This window comes from Cygnus atratus, chromosome 4, assembly GCF_013377495.2.
Source record: "Cygnus atratus isolate AKBS03 ecotype Queensland, Australia chromosome 4, CAtr_DNAZoo_HiC_assembly, whole genome shotgun sequence".
Taxonomy (NCBI): Eukaryota; Metazoa; Chordata; class Aves; order Anseriformes; family Anatidae; genus Cygnus; species Cygnus atratus.
Window position 1 is genome coordinate 10625640 of NC_066365.1, and position 20611 is coordinate 10646250.

The following is a 20611-nucleotide window of genomic DNA, read 5'->3' on the forward strand; positions in this document are numbered from 1 at the left end:
GAGTGCACCTCAGTAAGTTTGCAGAAGACATCAAGTTGGGGGTAAGTGTCAATCTGATGGAGGGTAGGAAGGCCCTGCAGAGGGACCTGGACAGGTTGGGTCGATGGGCAGAGGCCAGTGGGATGAGGTTCAACACGGCTAAGTGCCGGGGCCTGCACTTTGGCCACAACAACCTCATGAAGTGCTACAAGCTTGGGAGAGAGCAACTGGAAAGCTGTGCAGAGGAAAAGGATCTTGGGGTGCTAATTGATGCTCGCTTGAACATGAGCCGGCAGTGTGCTCAGGTGGCCAAGAAGGCCAACGGCATCCTGGCTTGTGTCAGGAATAGTGCAGCCAGCAGGACCAGGGAGGTGATCGTCCCCCTGTACTCTGCTCTTCTCACAGGTAACTAGTGGTAGAACTAGAGGTGGCTAGTAGATAGGACTCAAGTTGTGGCAAGAGAGGTTTAGGTTGGAAATTAGGAGACATTTCTTCTCAGAAAGAGTAGTTAGGCATTGGAGTGGGTTGCCCAGGGAGGTGGTGGAGTCCCTGTCCCTGGGGGTGTTTAAGGAAAGGTTAGACCTGGCACTTAGGGACATGGTTTAGTGGGTGACACTGGTAGTAGGGTGATGGTTGGACCACATGATTTTGTCGGTCTTTTCCAACCCTAATGATTCTATGATTCTATGATTCTATGTGTCTGAGGACAACAAGCATAGTGGAGTACCACAGCAGTTATAACTGCTATCATCATTTAAAAAGGCAGCTCTCTAAGTCAGGGAGCTGTTGTAAGTAATTAAACTTGAAATTTAAAAAGTTTCTTCAATTACTGTTAACTCTTAAATATGTTTTAACATTGAGTACAAAATACAGAAGTTTACAAGTAACAAAAGTAATCAAATGCTTATCAGTGTAACTGAAATTAACTCTCTTTTTACCAGAGTGTACTCAGCATATTCCAGTGTTCCCTACAACAGCAGCCCTTCATCATGTTAAATGTACTTTTATAATGCTCTTGTCACAGCAGTATCCATCCATATTTACATTTTGTTTCAGTAAAAATCTGCTCTCCTGGAAAAAAATAGAAGGCATCGCTTTACTCTCTGTGGTGCTTTATAACAGTTATGTTTTAAGTAGTTTAGTCAAGGACAGGAGAGAAGTTCTTACTACATGAAGATATCTGCAAGAGCTAATAAAACCTGGAAATAGCAAACATAATCTTAAATTCAATACTAACTTACCAGTACAGGGATGGTGTCATATGAAGCTCCTTCGCTTCAACAGAAGGAGATCACAATATTCATCATCTGACAGAGCCTTGTTTCTTCACGCTCTTATGTGGTCTTCATGGCACTGAGATATGAGTGGCTAACATATGTTGCACAATTGTGCTTGTCAAAGGATAAATTTTGGCTCAAGTATTAATGTATTTGGTTTTGTATTAAAAAACAACAACAACAACAACAAAAAGCTAGAGAAACAGTATCTTCTTATGGAGCTGTAAACTGAGAATCATAGATTCATAGAAAAGCTAGGGTTGGAAGGGACCTTGAAGACTATCTAGTTCCAATCCCCCTGCCACAGACAGGGATGCCACCCACTAGATCAGATTGCCCAGGGCCTTATCCAACCTGGTCTTAAACACCTCCAGGGATTGGGCATCCACAACTTCTCTGGGCAACCTGTTCCTGTGCCTCACCACCCTCTGAAGAATGAATAGTTGTCCCAGCCCACATCTATGGAAAGAAAAAAGGAGCTTTCCAATTAGAAGAGAGAACTTCCCTAATGTGTACATGTTTTTCTAATATTAAATCTGAGCATTTCAGTGACAACATGCACAGATAGACCTCCAAACACATCCACCAAGGACACCTCAGTATTCATCTTTTTACCATTTGATAATACATGCACTTCAGCTATGGCAGGTGGAATGCATGATGCATGATTTCATACATAGTTCAAAACCTTGTTGTGCTTCTATGCACCCTTCTATTCATGGAATGACAGAATGGATTGGATTGGAAATGACCTTAAAGACCATCTAATTCCAACCCTCCTGCCATAAGCAGGGATGCCACACACTAGATTGGGTTGCCCAGGGCCTCATCTAACCTGGCTTTGAATAATTCCAGGGATGGGACATCCACAAATCCATGGACAACCTGTTCCAGTGCCTCAACATCCTCCTAACCTCTAAATCTCTGCTCTTTTAGTTTAAAACCATTCCCACTTGTCCTATCATTATCTGACTGAGAAAAAGTTGCTCTCCATCTTTTTTATAAGCCCCCTTTAAGTACTGAATACTGAAATGAGGTCACCCCGGAGCCTTCTGTTCTTAAGGCTGAGCAGCCACAGCTCTCTCAGCCTTTCTTCATAGGAGAGGTGCTTCAGACCTCTCATCAACTTTGTGGCCCTATTCACACTATAAAAATAAAATGGTAGAGAAGACCATCCCATTAAGGCTACAAATAACAATTATACAGCTACTGATCACATCTTTGAGCTGAGAACATCTTATAGTCCAATGTCTAGTAAATAATAATGCTTTCCTGTTATCATTTTTAATTCAAGTAATTCTCAAAAGCTGAAATGATTTTCTAGCAGAGTTCTGCCTACCTAAAAGACTTTTCTTTAAAATGCAAGTTTCCATGAGGCACTCTGGAAGTGTTTTTTACCCAAACAATGCTATAAACTAAATCTTCATTTTATTGCTGTGCTGGTACAGCTTTGTAGTTGGGTATAGCTAAAAAATTGAGGACAACACTTGGTTGTAGTCTTTTTACCCATCTCCAAGGTAATGAAGGCACATTTAACAAGAAGCCCTAGTTATGACAGAAGGTTTTTCCTGTTTTTTTTTTTTTTTTCTTCCTTTAAAAATTGTGATATAAACTCTGCATTCAAAAATACTTAAGTTCACTGTCACACAGTATGATGAATCTCATTTTGACTGTTTTCAGTATAACCGTATCAGCATTTGGCAATGAACAATACTACATTTGGTGGAGGACTGCGAAAGGCCTAGCATCAAGGAAGTTCTAAAACACCCCAACGTTAAATGGCACTTTTACAGCAACAGATCAATTTTTTTTCTTATTTTATTTTTTATTTTTTTTAGCTTCAAAAATACATTCATATCAATTATTGTCAAAGTTTTTCACATTACACTAGATTTGAAGTGCCTATAAAAATGTGTTTTGGCAAATCATTGATTTGTTTATTTTCTCTTTGCATTTTTCTGGACTTTTTTCAATGAGAAAAAATTCCATTTGTTTGTCCATGTTATCACCTATGCTGGTAACACGGAAATCTTATTCCAATTTTGTGAGTCTGACACTTTTTACTAATGCTAATTGACCTAAACAAAGGAAAAGGCAGTAGGTTATTGTACCTGTTACAGATACTAATAATGTACGTCATATTCTCATAACCTCATATATCTCCTTCTTTAAGAAGAAAGACTTAAAAATAAAACTTAGGTCAAATACTTCATTTACATCTATTGGCTTTACATTATGTAGTAGCAAGAACAACAGGAAGCACTAAATGAAATGAAATGTGTTAAAGTTTAAATGGGTTTGTCACTCTTTCTGTTTTTTGTTTTTTTTTTTTTTCTTTTTTGGAAGACAACAAGAAGATCACCTAAGGGGTTGGTCAGGCTGGGTTTTTGCTGGCTTTATTACCCAGCAGATGGAACAGCAAATGTGTGACATACGGAGAAAGTTATCGTCTATGCCAGTTTGTTAAACAGATTGTCTTCATCATCTGACCACAGTTAGAAAGGCAATTGAAAACCACAGGCTTCTTGCTTCTCCATAATGAATGTTAAAAATGCAAATATGGAGACATTTCTCACCCTTCAAATTGACTGTCAAATCCATACACACAGTGAAAACTCTACATAACCTTAGGTAGGCCAGTATCACCAACAATCCCCATCCTGAAACTCCTCCATGGGATCTGGTGAAAATTTACATGCTAAGAACTGGTCTTCAGTACTCTTCACATACATATACAGTGGAAAAAAGAAAGAAAAAAAAAAGAAAAGAGAGAGATCCTGGTCGTTATACAAGATTTCTGTGTTGGGAAGTCAGTGAAAGCATTTCCAATGCATTATATGTGCTGATAATCACTTAGGGTACCACACTGAGGGTTTCTGTGCATGAAATGTGCTGCACTAAAACCAGCATTCTTATTATTCTATTATTGTTTGTAATATACCTATGCATTCTCATACATGCATATACTGTCTTTCAGTGTGTGCAGTCAGTGTGATCATATGCAATAAATGTAACAAAGCAATATAAAAGTGATCAAATATTTTGATGCACTATATCTATACACGGTCTCATTTGCAATGTATTAAAAACAGTATTGCAGTATATTTTGATTAGAAAATAGGAGAAAGGAATTCTGGAACTATTTTCCAAACAGTGCAGTAAGGCAAGAAAATTATTTTTTTTTAAGCTAGAACTTGAAAAACTCATAGGAAGAACTTTAAGAAAAGACCAAGAATTCCACAATATAAGTAAACAAAAAAAATAGTAATATGAGCTCACAGTTGTCTGAAGTGTTGACAACTCTGAAGGACAGTGAACAGTCATGAAGTGAACAGTCATGAAGGCAGTGTTGGAACTTTATGGACTTCACTAGCCTTTTTCAGGGCACAGCATTCAGTAATGCGTATATTCATTTTCCATCCTGTGTACCTATGCAATGCAATTATGGTCATGCTGTTGCTGAAATTTATGTTTATATTCATTGAAAAAAGGAAGGAAGGAAGGAAGGAAGGAAGGAAGGAAGGAGGGAGGGAGGGAAGGAAGGAAGGAAGGAAGGAAGGAAGGAAATAGAAACCATTTTCCTCATTAAGCAAATTTTGTCTCTAAAGCTTCCTATTCCCATTAATCCAAGCTCAAGGAACTGACAGCAGCAAGTCCTGTGAGGTAAAAATGCACATACATGCTCCAAAAGGTACTTGGAAATATCAGTATGAAAGAGACGAAACATTCTTGTGAGTCTACAGAAATCTCTCAATGCGTATTTTGCTTAGCATGTGAACAGTTGTGATAAATTTTAAATCAAGAGCGTAACACTTCCTCTCCCTCGGGGAATCTCAAAGGATAGCATGGCTTCAAACACTAGCAAAGTGAGCTACACACAGCTAACTGTCACTTAGATCACAGATGAACATCATGCTGGCTTAAGTGTCAGATGTATTTTACTGAGAAATGTACCATTTCTTTCTAGCAACATTAAGCTAGGAATGCAAGCAATTAGCAGAACTACAACTGCTAGAATCATGCTGTCTTACCATTTACATCAATATAGCCCAACACAGTTACATCCTGTGCCACTGGAAGGCATGCATTAATTTCCACTTCTGCCCATTCACTTCAGTCATGCTCCTAGATTATATTATGATTTATTATTGCTTTGGTAGATTATTTAGCTGAGTCTAGGCCTTGAGAAAAAAAGGGAAAAAAAAAAGAAGAAAAAAAGTTTAATTTGCCAGTTTGAAACCTAATGATTGTAAAGATCTTTCCTTTAAGCTGTTTTCTGATTCCTCACAATACTTTGATACAATAAAGTGATACTATTTTGCCTTTAGAGAAGGGAAAAAAAGACAGAGGGACTTAGTGAGTGTCTCAAGGCGCTATCAGTGGCAAAGAATGAAAAAGAATTAAGGTTAATGAGTATCTTGGAAGCTTTTTTCAAAGAAAAAGCTTTTTTTTTTTTTTTTTAAGAAAATAAATGAAAAAGAAAAAAAGTATTTGCTTCCTGTGATTTTTTCTTGGGAAACTGAAAGCAAGAATTTTTTTGAGAATACTGTGTGCCTTTGCTTTTCAGCTGAAATACTTTTTTGTTGTTGATGTTTTAATTAACACAATTTTCTGCTGTGTAATCAATATGGAGATATTTTCTGCCCAACTATGCTTAGATTTGCAGTTCCAGACCCCAGCTTCAGCTTCATATTTGCAAGTTTTAAAGTAGAGATGCTCCAGTAAAATGCACAAACACACCTGCCACCCAAATACCTTCTCTTTCAAATATTGACCGATCATTTGTTTTCACCTATTTCCATGCGTGAGTGGAGACACTATTTCAAAAAAAAACTGTAAAAGAGCTCAATAAATATAACAGGTGAACAAAAAAGCCTGGTGAAACCAATAACAGACTGCCAGGCTTGATGTGCACACTAAGAGAACCTCCTGTATGCTCTTGGAAATTGCTGCATAGCAATTGGATCTCCTTGAAATAAAGGAAGCCAAAGAAAGACAGATATCCTTCTTAAGAATACAACAGAGAGAAAAACAAATATTATATGTACTGTTAGTTTTGATCCCAACAGCCCAATCTAGAGAAGTATGGAAGAATGGCAATCAAATGCCATTTCTTATTTTGACTTCTTATGTTGAACATTTCTTTTAATTCTTCTCCTGTGTTTAAAACCATTATTACTCCACCTCATTCAGATTCAAATCAGAAATCGCTAGTGCAGTTAGGACACAGCTTATTTCTCAGGTTTATTTCTACTGAGTTTCTTAGGATTATTTTGCAACATGGTATTTACAACATAAATAAAGATATAATAATCTAAAATATTATCAATTTCATAAAGAATTAATCATTTCCTTCTCTCTTAAGTAGTTTATGTTCATCAACAACAAGAACCAGTGGAGATCCCCAAGATTTGCATGAACAGTTTAAAGCATCTCAAAGACAGAAGAGGAAACCCAAAGGTAGAATGACTGTATTAATCTAGTATCCTAAATAAAGGTAAATTCTTAGTCATCTAACATACCTCAAAACATATCTTTTTCTTTTATTTTTCTGTGTTCATATGTAGAATCAGAAGTACTGCTTTGAGCTCCCTTAATTGATATTGAAAACCCTTTCTGATGGCTAGATTTTCAAAGAAGCCTGATTATCAATGTATCCAAATATCATGCAGTAAATACAAACTGGGCACCAAAATTTCATGGGTTCCTTCAAAATAATCTGTTAGAAAACTGAAACAGGAAGATTTGGATGATACAACTTACAAACTTTTTTTTTTTTTTATAATGCTGTTCAGTGACTTGTATAAAAGTGGAGCAGTAGTAGAGCTCACTTGGAACGTTAGAAGTTGAGTCAAACAGCGTATGCAGGAAGAAACCAGGTTAATCATCAGGGGGGAAAAAACCTGTTTCTTCTGGTACCCTAATTTAGTAGAGGCCCCAGCAGGGAATATTTATTACTTCAAATGCATATTACTTTCTTAGAAGGAAATAAGGACACACTGTGTAACTTAGATGGTAGATAGTGAAATACACCAGGTATTTGCCTCTTACTTTAACTGCAATACCTTTAATTTTAATTGTAAGTTATTGTTTCCATCATAAAAGATGACCTATGCCAATTAACACAGCTGCAAGAAAACCTATTCTTGCTTTAAAGCTGGAAGCATATGCTATGACAGAAGGATTTACGTTTATGTTATGATGCTGCAAAGAACCTACCCTTTTTCTAATTAGAATTTGAATCGTCTTTTGCCTCTTTAAAATTACATTCTACATGATATTTGCCAGTGTATTAACATGTGAAACTAAATAATATATATATAAATCACTCAGTCCACTCATGAACAGACAAATTTGGAAATCTGACCTCAATTGTTCATTATGAGACTCATTCGGTATTGTTATAGAGAAAAATAAAAAGCAAAAAAAAAAAATATCCTGGATTTTGTTTAAATCCCATTGCACCTGCTAATGAATCTTCCGAATTGATATGCTTCTCTCAATACTGTTGATTTGATGTCTGCTCCTGTTGGACTAAGTCGTTGTATCTTTCATCTGATTGTGGGCAGGATTTCACTCCACACTAACCAGTTACACAGATTTGATCCTTAGTGCGTGTATCTGTTTCCTGATAACATTTACCCTTAGCAAGCCCACTAAAGGTGGTAGACACCAATATATGCTTTTATGTATCTTTCCTTTCTAAGAAGCTTTTTAATATAAAGCAATACACAAATGGTCTAATGGCAGTCCTAATTGGCTCTTGTACTCTGTTATACAGAGACTTCTCATCAATTTATCAGATTCATACCCTTCATCCCACTCACAAGCTGCCCACTTGTTACAGTAAATCATTGAATAAACCTAAAATTTGCTGTATCTGTTTTGCTGTGTAAAACATACTAGTTTAGAGACAATCTCCTGCTTTAACAGAATTCTGATGAGTGCTTGAAAATTTGTTGTGGATAAGAGATGCTTTACTGACTCAGCTGATGCCTCTACTTGCTTAATAACAATAAAGTCCCATCAAAGATTGGTATGAAGGCCAAAAATAAACTATTGTAATGGGACCAGAAGTAACAGTTTGTTGACAAATACACACTTTAAAATATGTGAGGATATATGGACCTGCCACTGTAGTCATTTCAGTTTTGAATGAAGCTGCTACCATGAGCTGGTGATTCATGCTGTCCATGGGAACAGTGTTCAGGAATGATACTAATTTTGAAACATGCTGTTCTGTATCACTTACTTCAGAAGTGTTGTTTTTTCCACTGTTCATGATGACACATTATTTACTAAGTGTCATTTCTTAACTACCTCTTTCAAATCTGTTATTTACTCTGATTACCAACTGCAGTGATAGAAGGTATAATGAAGAGAAAATTCTCATGTGTGAGATACAAGTAAAGGAACCTAAGCACCTGAAACCTAAACAGTCTTTTTTGTCTTCTGATAGTTAACTATTTTAATTTAGATGATTTAAGTGCTTCTTATATTAGCACCTTGTATTAACAATGGGAAAAGTTATTTAAGATGCACTGAAGGACAGACTTTAAAGGTTAATAACTTCTGCGTGCAGTTTTGAGGACATCTTTGACCAAGGTCAAACCAAATAAGTTCTGCATTCCAGAGAAGGAAACAGGGACCACATCTTTTATTGAGTCTAAATGCAAAAATACCAAATGAAAGCTGGCTACATCTACCTGAATGTGAGCTGTTGGTGACAAAGACTTCCCCTCTTTAATTAAGAAAAGCAACACATTTTGAAGAACAGTGAAATGAAAATGTAATGTAAATTGTTCTAATTTTACTACAGAGATGGTAAGAGAATATATACACATATATATATATTATGTATTGCCTTCCTCACAGATCAGAAAAACTATTTCAGATTCTTAAATTAGGAAGAAAATAATATGCTCAAAGTTCATTTGCATATGGAAAACAGCTTCTTGCCGTCCACAGTGACCATGCAACATGCCTCTTAGCTACAGTGCTATACCTGTGCTCTGGGGCTAACAGTGTAGAAGATGCAGCACTGAGCACTGCTCTTGGTTTTCTGTGGAAGTGTGCTCACTGTTACAGGGATGCCACATTACTGTGTTACAAAAAGGTGCATCTCCTGTAGTAGCTGTGTTTTGCAGTCAGCACAGGTATGGTTATCAATGACCACAATAATGGGTAACACAGCAGAGAGGTAAACTGTATGGGAAAAGCCAGGCTAGTCAAAGCACGTAAGCATGATTGCATTACTGGAAGTTAAATGTACAAACGTTGTAAACACAAAAAGCTTCAGAGAAAGAGGGAAAAAAAAAAAAGTGAAACAAGGTGAAAAACAGGAATATAAATGGAATTCATGTACTCACTGAAGAGAATCATCTGACTTGCCATATCCATAATTCACTTTTTTTTTTTTTTGTTCCAGGAATATTTCTCACTGACCCATGTTCAGGATGTGCATTAAGGTCAGTAACAGTACACAAATCACAAGAAGTGAGGAGATCATTATCATAATGTTGTTCCCTGAAAAGCCAGTATTATTTAGAGGATAATCATTTTAAATAACTCTTTGAACAGAGATTTCATTATACTTCCATTGACATCATTAAATAAAAAATGGCTAAAAAGATCAATCACACAAAAATATAATAGTAACAGCCAGTATAAAAACCTTGCAAATTTATTTTTATTACTGTATCAATTTGCTTCCTATGATTTCCTCTATCTCTGGAGGAATAAAGAATGACAGTGAATTAACTATTTATAGTTATAAAAATTGCGACTTCCATCTGCTAAAACTTGGAATTGCTGTCCCAACAACTTGCATGCTTGATGAGATGTGAACAGTAGAATACAATTAGGTATGTAAGTGATGTATAAAAAGCCACTTTGTTCTAAAATATGCTTTAAAAGAAAGCATACTACTATGCCATCCTGACAGTATGTGCTAGGTACACCTAGAAAATCAGAAGATTTAAACATTCTTGAAACATTATCTGGAATATATCTCTTCCACTTTGGAAAGCTCTAGAGGAGTATCTCAGCATAGCCATCCACAAATGAGTGCATAGTCAGGATAAGCAGCAAGCAAGCTTTAATGGTGTATAATATTTAGACAACGATACTAAGTGTCTGAGCAAAATAACTAAGACTATAGCTGTTCCCATTTTAGCCTACAGTATCTAAGTAGTAATAAAAAATTTTAGACATGCTTACATGACACCTCATAGTGCCATGTTCCCATTTTTTACATAGTCCTATTCTTTTTTTATCTAATAGTAATTTAATTATCCACTGCAATACATATGACACACTCAGTGTGGAGAAGTGAAGCTCTCAGTGAAAATACAGCCAGCAAACTGAAGCATTCAACCATGTTCAGGCACATCAAATGCATTTTATTTCTAAATGAGTGCATCTAAATTTGTGAATTAATATACTAAATAAACAAATAAGCTTCACACTTACAGCTTCGTACTTTATCTTACCCTGCATGAGTATTTCCAATTAGAAAAACCCTAAGAAATTAGATCTCTTGGGGCATACTGGGAGACATTTCTCTGCTAGCATTTCAATTTTAATTGTGGTTTAGTAAAGATTTTTCCTACAACTTTTGTGAATAATATTTTTTTACATGGAAGAAGGGGAACATAAACTTGTATTTAAATACACCTTGAGGTCTAGCAAATAATTTAGCAACAAAAGTCGGATGGCAGCAATCAGACAAAAACAAAAACAACAATAACCATGGCTTCTCAAAAATCTAGACATTATAGTCAGCTCGTCATTCGTAACCAGAGGTTTTGTTTATTTAGAAGAATCAAATCCCTTTTCATTTCATTATATATAGAAAAAAGAAAACCAACATGATTTTAATTTACACTTTGAGTGCTTTATCAGATTTTCTCTTCAATCAATGTTAAAATTTATTTTTCATGAAGAGCACTTTTGAAAGGGACATTCTCTTTTTCTCTTGAACAACTCAAACTTTACAACATTTGTCTGATAAGCTGGTAACTGAGCAAAACCAGAAATAATTTTATTTAAATTCCAAGAGAATTTCAGCTTCAGAAGAGTCCAAATGATTGCTTCTTGAAAAAAAAAAAAAAAAAAAAAAAGGAATAGCAAGCAAGCCCAGAGGTAATAAGTCCTTAAATAATCTTTTCCACTGTACAAGTATATCCCTCACTTATTCAACCACTGCAAAACATCACTCCTAATTAAGGCAAGGTTAGGTAGCATGATGTTGAATATGCCTTATTATTCACTGAGGACAGTGAACCCTTCCATTTGTAATAATTTCAAATGGCTGTGGTTAATCCTCTCATCCACCTTCACAGAAGAATGAAACTTGAACTCAACCTAGACTGCTGAATCCCACTAACTGCAAGGACACTGAGGTTCCTAAATGCTTCTGGAATCTGAGAAGAAATTTTTGCTTTCTGGTGTAAGATTAGAAATGATTATCTTGACCGCATTGAGGAATGAACCAGTTCTCACAGCATGCATAGTAAAACAGTACTCAGTTTTCCAATGAGGGTAACTCTTCGTACAGAATAAGGTTAAAAAACATTGTTTCCCCTGCTGAACCTCCAGTTATTCAGTACATAAATAGCTTTGAGTGACCTAAAGAATGTGAATTAACAACTTACAAGAACAGTTGACATAGGTAATGTGTTTGTTCAGATTTTGTCGCCATGAGACACTTAGAAGCACATTTGGATGACTACATGACATCTGCCTGACTACTTGACAATAACAGGCCTATCACTGCAATTATCGTAAGTATACACACATGGGACTGAATGGTTCAATTTTTCACCAAAATATACGCTTTACTTAGGTACATGTGCAGTGCACATGGTCTTTAAAGATAGCATCTACAGTCCTATACAACTTCACTATATTTTTGAACTCTCACCCACACATTGGTGAACACAGTTGTAGTACAGAAGGGTTTACCTGAAGAAAATATATAGGCTCTTTTTATCAATCTATTTTAGTTTAGGAAGGATGGGAAGGGCTTATTACATACATGTGAGTTTTGGTAAAGCAATTTGTACAGATATTTCCTTTCTTTCAGTTATTTATTTATGCTTGTATGTATCTTCAAAAAGGCCAAGCATGAAATTGGAGCTGTACAGCAAGTTAGAATTTATTAATATGACTCTGCTCTGAGAGCTCAATAGGTGTGCAGCAAAGCAAGAAGGGTAAAGGGGCTGAATTATTCATTGAACCTTTAAGCATCAACAAATAACAGTGAAGAATGCCTGTTTTGCAAACAGTAGGTGTGAGGTGTACACATAAAAGAAAACAGATGCTCCAAAAACTGTGTTATAAAGACATTACAGAACCTGTTTTTTATTAGCAATTCTGAGGGAAAAGAACACTAGCAAGTTATTTACAGGAGGTGTGTAGTGCAATTTTATTATTATTATTATTTTACTTAGCATCTTGAACACTGCTTCTACTGTATCAGCCTAAAGAGAAACAAAAAACTGATAAAACAAGTTGATAAAAAGGAAAAGACTATTTGCTATCAAGCAATTACAGTGATGGAATAAAGCAGTTGTTACTAGAACAAATCTTCTACAAGAAATGAAAATATGTGAACTAGAGTTAACAAATTATATATATAAAACAGATAGTATAATATAAGCAAGTTACTAGTTTTAAGTTCCAGTTTTCATTCCTAATTCTACCTCTCTGATAATTTCTGACCTCAAGGATTTGTTTGAGAAAGTTATTTTTGAGCTCAAATCAATTTTCTTATTTTTCAGCTATTCAAATTTTAGAAGTATACATTTCTTCCGTATGCCCACATCTGTAACCAGATCTGTTTTATGGTGTTAGCCACCCAGTTCATTGATAAATTCCAGCCATAAGTCAAATGTCTGTAAAACTCTCTAACAGTGCAAATGGGAAGCTAGCATTCTACAAGACACAATATTGTTTTCAGACTGAATTAAATATTGCAGTTCTGAAATGTGTTTTTACTATTTGCTATGTTTTGACAGATCCAGAAACTGTAATATTTCTCATCTAGCTTTCTATTTGCATAGTTCTGGTTTGATTTGATTTAACCTTCTGCAGGCCTAATCCTATTAATTTATCACTGGCCTACCATCACATCTTCTGAAGAACTAATTTTGGTATCGTGGAAAAAAAAGAAAAAAAAAATTACAGTCACCTCTGTTTTCATTCTGTTACTCAGTGAATTCAAATTGTTTGCTACCCCTTTTTAATTTCCATTGTAGATTGTTTCCATCATACAGACTTTCCATGTTTCCTTCCTGCTTCTTATGACCAACAGAACACAGAAGAAATTAGGAAAAATTGTGGTAACCCAACATCATGCCTCTGAGAGTAATCAAGATGCGGTGCCCAGGACAGACCTTGGGCAACCATAAACGGGTAGTTCCCAAATATGCTCCAACAGCCCCCAGACTTTCATAGGCAACCATGCAAATTTCTACTTCTGCTTTTCACAAAATCATAGAATGGTTTAAATTGGAAGGGACCTTAAACACTATCTATTTCCAACCCCCTACCAAAAAAGAGTCCCTCCCCAGATTTTCTATAGGTCTCCTTTAGGTGCTGGAAGGCCACTATAAGGTCTCTCTAGAGCCTTCTCTTCTCCAGGCTGAATAACCCCAACTTTCTCAGGCTGTCTTCATAGGGTAGGTGCTCCGGCCCTCTGATCAACCTCTGGACTCGCTCCAACATATCTATATCTTTCTTATGCTGGGGGCCCCAGAGCTGAACTCAGTACTTCAGGTGAAGTCTCAGGAGAGCAAAGGAGAGGGGGAGAATTGCCTCCTTCGACATGCTGGCCATGCTTCTTTTGATGCAGGCCAGGATACGGTTAGCTTCCTGGACTGCAAGCGCACACTGCTGGATCACATCGAGCTTCTCATCCACCAGTAACTCCAAATCTTTCTCTGCAGGGCTTCTCTCAATCTAATTGTCATCAAGCCTGCATTCATGTTTGGGATTGCACCTACCCATATGCAGCACCCTGCACTTGGCCTTGTTAAACTTCATGAAGTTCGCACAGGCCCACCTTGAATGTGAGCATTCAGCCAGTTCTTTATCCACTGAGTGGTCCATCTGTCCCATTCATGCCTCTCCTCTTTGGAGACAAGAATGCTGTGTAGGACAGTGTCAAATGCTTTCCAGAAATCCAGGTAGATGTCAGTTGCTCTTCCCTTACCCACCAATGCTGTAATCTTATTGTAGAAGGCCACCAAATTTGTTAGGCATGGTTTGCCCTTAGTGAAGCCATTTCTTTGTGATTCTTCAAGAATATCATATGCTAATGGCTTAGTAACTTCTTTTGTTAACAAAAGTAAGAAAGCAAGGCATGCGAATGTTGGCTCCTCCAGAACACATCACAGCTACAAATATGCCTTCCTGACTGCACTCGCCCAGCTTGTCATTGTTGTCAAAAAAGACTGCAGACAGAGCAGAGGCAGCAGGAATAAATGTGTGCCTTGGGTTTAACGATTGCAGCTCCTAGTCTGTATTAGAACAAAAATGACTAATTGGAGGGGGAACCGCAAGCTAGGCATGCATTTCTGTCTGCTGCTCCTGCTGTGGTGTTACTAACCCTGCCACAGGGGGAGGAGAGGGGTGGGTAACAGGTGTTGGTAGTGTATTAAACTGCAATAACCATAGCCAAAGGCATAATGCTGATGTTTGACACTATATATATCACTGAAGGTGGCTTTGGGCAAAAGCAGCTTCAGGCCCTATTCTGACACAGGCAGATAGATCTAGCCGGTTTGAAATTCAGGAGAAATACCCATGAAGTGGTATTTTGGATATGTCACATTAGACCACGTATTGAAAGGACCTTTAAGACACACAGTATTTTTTTTTCTTTTCCAAAAAATCCTTCACAAACTAGCTACAAATAGCATTTTCAAAAACACTTCCTGTATTTTGGCATGGCACAGCTTCCCTCCTGTGACACCAGTTGTTTCCTTAGTAAGTCATCATCTATAAACATCCACTCTCTCTTTTCCTATGCCAGGCCCACATATCACCAAAAAGTATGAGGCAGTTTATAGTTTGAAGCTCTAAAAGAGGAATGCAAGGTTGTGATGGTTTCTTCTTTTGTTTCCTAATAACACATGTACACCTTATATAAAAATAAATTATCTTTCTTGTTTTGAAGTTTGTACAAAATAAATAGCTTTTCCAAAGAATGGAAGAATCCAATTGTACTTCTACTTTAATTTACTGCAGCAATTATTTATTATTTTGCTGTACTACAAAGAATGAGATCTATGTATGAAATGAAAGCCATGCAAAATAAAGCTTTAAATTTAAGTTAGCATTATTTCTACAGTGCAAGATTTGTAAACTCCTTGATACCAATGTGAAAAGAAACAGCTGACTCTTACAGAAAGATTCTGTGAATGAAAGTAGTACATATACATCTCAAGCAAGACCGGAGTACTGTTGTGGTAGGACTTGTGTAAGTCATGGCAAGGAGCCATCCTTATCTGAATAAGTTCCAGTTTGGTAGCCAAGACAATACAAAGATGCAAAAGTGTAAAGCAAAGTCCAAAAGCAAATCAGGAGTAAAAGAGTACCATATGACCCTCAGTCCAAAATTTCTATTTTTGAAATTCAGTTATTTATGGCTGAATTCCAAACAATTAACCAGACAACTTCTTCCACTCAGAGAGGAGTGGAAGTCAACCCAGAGAGGAGAGACTTCTCTTAACATTTCTCAAAATTTACTGTAGAAAATCCTCTAAAATTTCAGGGGAATAAAATAAATAAGAAAAAAATTACATGTGGCAAATCATTCACTGCCAGAGATGTCTATCAAAGGGATCACTCTTAAAGCTCCAGATGGCAGGTCTCCTACAGGAAGCAGCTGGACCTTTGGCAGCATTTCCTTACAAAGTGCCAATGGTTACGTCCATCTGTGGGAATTCAGAGCCACCACGGAAACCTTATGCTGATATTACTTCAGCTGTACAAGCTAAGCCTTTGCTCTTCAGTGGACCAGAGAGGGCAGCCAAACCCACTGCTTTATCACATACTACCCACCATGCCAGAGATGCTTTCTTCTCTGTGAGGGAGCGTGCAGCTGTACCATGTGCTTTGAACTGCTTTCAACATAACCACTAAAGTGTAATGGTAAATCTGATTTATTAGTTGCAGTTCTTCAAGAACTGGTATGTATTACTGCCTGTGCAAAATACCTAGCAAACCTATTGTACTAGGGTACTTAAGAATTATAGTATGCCATCTTTATTGGGGAGTGTAGTGATAGGACAAGGAGTAATGGCTTTAAACTTAAAAAAAAAAAAAGTAAAAAAAAAAGTAGATTTAGATTAGATCTTAGGAAGAAATTTTTTATTGTAAGGGTGGTGAGGGAGAAGTTGTGGATGCTCCTTTCCCTAGAAGTGTTTAAGACCAGGTTGGATGGGGCTTTGAGCAACAAGGAAAATAATTCTATGCAAAAGGTATTAATAAAAAAGACATTAAATTCACCTTAAAATAACCTGTTTGATAAAAGAAATCCACCTCATTTTCACAGTAAGATTTAATCGAGCTGAAGAGTTCCATTCACTGGTAAAACATTATTTCATTACATCAATAAACGTGGTCTAACAAAATGAGCACACGTACGTTTATTAGTTCAACTAACAGAGAGCCAAGATACTACAGTACAGTTGTCACCCTGTAAAATTCACAGATTAGTATTCTCTCATTAAAAATAAGAGCACTTATACTGAGTAATTGATCTTATTTTTCTAATAGAAGCTCTAAGAGAAGCTGTGGGACTGTATAGAGAATGCAAACAGTAAAAAATTAATTACACTATGAATGGCAGCCTTTTCAATTGGAGGCAAGTTTTACCTTTATTGATATGACCAGCCAATACTATAGAGTATCACTGTCAGATAGTCAATTGTCTTATAAATGATTCTAATATACTAGCTGGCAACACATCAGGTTTTCAGCTCATAAAAAGAAATTCATTAGTAATACTGTTAATACTTACTCACTGAACAGTGAATTTGTAATTATATAAGGTAACAAGAGTCCTACAAAATGGATAGGTTGATAAAGGAGAAACAGGTGTGTTGCAACAAGACATTTCAAATAATCAAAATAATCAAAGTCCATGATACAAATGCATTTGGTAGACCACAAGACAACATTAACTCCTAAAATAATCATTACAACAACTGCAGCATGATAACGTGGAACATTTTCAGACCCACAACTCTTTTACAATCTATCTACCTATCTATCTATGTCTAAATAAATAAATATAACCAGCTCATTCTTGGATGTCATTTTTAAGTTTTATTTTCTTGATGTGTTTTCAGTTGAGAAAGATAAAGAATGGAAAAGCAAATTGCTCTTTAGTTATTTAACATAGGAGTGGAAGAAGTAAGTTGGCCCTAAAAGAGATTTTGCAAACTCTGAGAAGTGGCTTGGAAAAGTTGTGATCCCAGCTAATAGAACTAATGCATTCAGCCGCTCATGAAATTTTACAGGTTTATTCTGTTAAAAAGCAAGAATGAAATAATGCAAGAGTAACAATACCTTGTGAACTAAAGCTGGAAAATGGTTCACGGAGTCCCTGGGACCAGAAACCTGAGTCTTACACTGTGCTTTTGTTATGCCAGTGTACATGACTGTTTACTCTTCATGCCTACTACATCTAATCACGGCTCTTTCAAAGAGACAAAAAAAGAGGCATACAGTTCCACATACCCCCCTCTGAAAAATCTATTCATATAAATTCTTTTTATTTACCATGGAGAGAAGGCTTCCCCAAAAGCAGGATTAAAGCTTTCTGTCCTGAGCTCAGCTCGCACTTCTCCTTTGTAAATAGCTGATCTGAATTGCAATACTTTCACAGGAAAAGATTTTCAAAGAAATACACTTTTTTTTTTTAAATGCTGTACACAAAAGTAATGATTCCTATCTCTCATTGCAGATGCTGCTTGATAAAGACTGTACTTGTGAACTACCTTTTTTTTTTTGTTTTTAATAAGGTTGCGGGGAAATTGAAAACTGAATGCAAAAAGTCTTCAAAGTTTTTCAGAATATTTTGCAAGACTTCTGTCTACTGTATTGCTGATACAGATTGAGAGTCACTCAGGGAGCTCGATTTTCAAGAAGCATTTCACAGGCTGTACCTGTTCCCAGCAGGCCTGCAGACTGTGGAAAGCCAATCCTGTAGACACCTGAGAACTTCTGCCTGTGTTGGTGTGAAAAATAAGCTTTTTTTTTTTTTTTTTTTGAGAGAGTAAAATTTCTGCCTTCACAGGACTACTTTGCTTTTATTATTCTTATATGATAAAAAGCATGTTAATCAATCAAAGAATCACAGAATCACAGAATGGCTGAGGTTGGAAGGAACCTCTGGGGGTAATGTGGTCCAACCCTCCTGCTCAAGTGGGACACCCAGAGCAGGTTACCCAGGACCATGTCCAAGCAGCTTTTGAAGATCTCCAAGGGGGGAGACTCCACAACCTTTCTGGGCAACCTGTGCCAGTGCTTCATTGCCCACACAGAAAAGTGCTACCTGTTGTTTAGACAGAACCTCTTGTGTTCCAGTTTGTGCTCATCACATCACAGAGGTGAAAGCCAAAAGATAGCCAAAGCTGTCACGACAACTGTCATAAGTAGTGACATAATAAATAAGTTAGTATAAATAAGCAGTGACATAAGTAACATAAGTTATTTATCGTTTGGAAGCACTGGTACATTGCTGAAGAGATGCAGTCTCCTAATGCTGCTTTCTGAAGCCACTCTGAATTAACAGCTCTTGGGTCTAAAACCACACGTGATATTGGGGAGTAACTGGATGAAAAGTAACCAGGAAAGGAACTAATTTTTTCAACCTTTGAAATGCTTACTTTTCTCTTGGTACCCTGTAAACCCAATAAATACGTGCTGAACGGCACATGAAGCCGACATTTTCTGAGAACAAAATGCACAGACTTTGTTTTCCTACTTTGCAAGTTCATCAGATGTTGATAGCATGGCTGTAATCAATCCTAGACTTGGAACATCTCAGATTATAAAATTCTGGGCACAGATGTGTCATTTGGCATTTTCACTAAAGAGGTCTTTCAGTAACACTAGTGAAAATTTTGGAGGAATTTTGTTAGAGTGAGAATATATTTTCCAAAATGTTGCAAATACTAGGAAAGCATACAATAAAGAAAAGCTTGAGATACACATAAGTATGCCATATTTCAAAAGTTTTATTACATACTCACAAGATAACTTACGGCTGCAAACACCATATAAAATGAATTGCTTTGTGGTTACTGTGTTGTTGTTGTTGTTGTTGTTGTTGTTATTATTATTATTATTATTATTTTGTCACAATTTATGAGCAAGGGCTAGAGAGGAGACAAGAAAATGTAGCTCAAAAGAGTTTAGTCATGATCCTCCAAAGCACAAGTGATGAAATGATTAGTATCAGCATTATGATGTTATAAATACTTCTTAATTAGCAGAAGATACAGAAGCAAGTTCCACCAATCGAAGTAATCACAAGGACCAAGGGAGCCTTTACTCCTACTTCCTTGTAGAGAGACACAGTAGCATGACAATTTGGCCCTTAATTTCAGGAACAAACTACTGTTTTCTCCCAGTTTCATTCCACTGGTCCAGAGGGCTTTTCTACAAAGGTTGGAGATGAAACAGCAATAAAATAAAAATATAAAAATCATTCTGATCATGAGTATAATCAAGGGAGAACTCAATTTTAGAAAACCTTGAAAGGAATTAAAATGTTATAATGAGATTTCCCCCCACACTCCCACCCCTCCTTATACAATAGTGGGTAATCCCCTGAATTACAAGCCTCCTTTTACATATAGTTATAAATTACATAGTTAAAATATTGATATAGCCAGACCTGGTTAATTCAAGATGGTTTTGCTTCTCATTAAGATTTAACAGAAGCTGAAGTATTTCTCATATAATGTCACTCAGATTTTGTGAAAAAGGGAATCCAGCAAGCATGAATTGGGCTGGGATACAATAGCAACTGAATTGCGTTAGAAATAAAGAGAATATTTGATGTGGAGAAACATTTTGCTCTTGTGCTGTGATGGTAAGGGATGGAAACAAAGCCTGTCAAATCTCCAGAGAGTTTACAAGTGAGTAAGCCTTGGGTAGCCCCTTCTCATCTGCCACCTTCTTTGCTTGGCAGATGCCATCAGCATTTAACAGACCACCTCCCTGCACACCAGGCACATCTCATCATGCAACTACAACCTGCAGGGCTGCCGGTTGCCACTTCAGCTATCCATCAGAGTCACATGGGGAGCCTGGGCTCTAGGCTGTGCAAATGG

At 36.7% G+C, this 20611-nt stretch overlaps 1 protein-coding gene and 1 long non-coding RNA gene across 4 annotated transcripts in view; one reads left to right on the forward strand and one right to left on the reverse strand.

Moving 5' to 3' along the window:
* CCSER1 (coiled-coil serine rich protein 1) overlaps window positions 1-20611 on the reverse strand; it is a 675103-nt gene that overhangs the window by 53148 nt on the left and 601344 nt on the right. The gene's annotated exons all lie outside the window — the stretch shown is intronic.
* On the forward strand, window positions 9683-15018 carry LOC126913301 (uncharacterized). The gene is made up of 3 exons (XR_007708250.1): window positions 9683-9724; window positions 11946-12040; window positions 14207-15018. It is a non-coding gene; the product is annotated as an uncharacterized LOC126913301 (long non-coding RNA).